The following is a 1,076-nucleotide window of genomic DNA, read 5'->3' as shown; positions in this document are numbered from 1 at the left end:
ACCTTAATTTTGTTTTTAAGGTTTTTTTTTTTTTAAGTTTTCCTTATGTAGGTCTTTGACTTCTTTGCTTAGATTTATTCTAGTTATCTTATTTCTTTTGTGACTATTGTAAATGAAACTGCTTTCTTCAAATCTACCCAAGTCTGTTTACTGTCGATGTATAAAAATGCTAAGGATTTTTGTATTTGTATGTTGGTTTTGTAGCCTAATACTTTACTGTGTTTATCTTATCATTTCTAGGAGTTTTTTTCAAGGATCCTTTTGGGTTTTATATGAATATAATCATGTCATCTGCAAATAGAGGTAATTTCACTTCTTCTTTCCTTATTTGAATGCCTTTTATTTTAGTCTCTTTTCTGATTACATTGGCTAGGACTTAAAGTACTATGTTGAAAAGAGGTGAAGAAAGTGGTCAGCCTTGTCTTGTTTCAGTTTTTATGGAAAAGCTTTCAGTTTTCCCCCATTCAGTATGAAGTTAGCTATGGGTTTTCCATATATGGCTTTTATTATATTGAGAAAAGTCTCTTTTATGCCAATTTTACTGAGAGTCTTAATCATGAAGGGATGTTGTATTTTATCAAATGCTTTTTCTGTACCAATTGATATGATCATATGGTTTTTATCTTTCCTTCTAATAATATGATGTATTACATTTATGGTTTTGTGTAGGTTGAACCACCCTTGCATCCCTGGAATAAAGCCAAACTAGTCATGGTATGTAATCCTTTTAATGTGTTGTTGGATATGATTTGTTAGTATCTTGTTAAGAATTTTTATATCTGTTTTCAGCACGAATATTGGTCTATAGTTTTCTTTTTTGGTGATGTCCTTGTATGTTTTAGAATGAGGGCAATGGAGGCTTCATAGACTGAATATGGGAGGGCTCTTTCCTTTAGAATATTTAGAAATAGTTTGAGTAGAATGGGAGGAGTCAGCTCTTTGATCTCTTGACAACTGTTTCCAATGATGTATAAGTCACATGATGTTTTCAAATTTGTATGTATATATATTGGGCCATCAGAAAAGTCCTGATGCATTTTTGCATAGAAAAACAGAAAAATGTATCATGAGTTTTC

The 1,076-nt window shown here is 31.2% G+C and overlaps 1 long non-coding RNA gene across 1 annotated transcript in view; it reads left to right on the top strand.

Annotated features, from left to right (window-relative positions):
- LOC114005204 (uncharacterized) overlaps positions 1-706 on the top strand; it is an 89,652-nt gene extending 88,946 nt beyond the window's left edge. Inside the window, exons 3-4 of the long non-coding RNA XR_003547079.1 lie at positions 241-303; positions 670-706. This is a non-coding gene — a long non-coding RNA (uncharacterized LOC114005204). The remainder of the gene's footprint in view (positions 1-240; positions 304-669) is intronic.
- The last annotated feature ends 370 nt before the right edge of the window (positions 707-1,076 follow it).

Source organism: Tupaia chinensis, unplaced genomic scaffold (assembly GCF_000334495.1).
Source record: "Tupaia chinensis unplaced genomic scaffold, TupChi_1.0 Scaffold143481_1, whole genome shotgun sequence".
Taxonomy (NCBI): Eukaryota; Metazoa; Chordata; class Mammalia; order Scandentia; family Tupaiidae; genus Tupaia; species Tupaia belangeri.
Note: the sequence above shows the minus strand (reverse complement) of the source record. Positions and strands in the feature narration are given on the sequence as shown.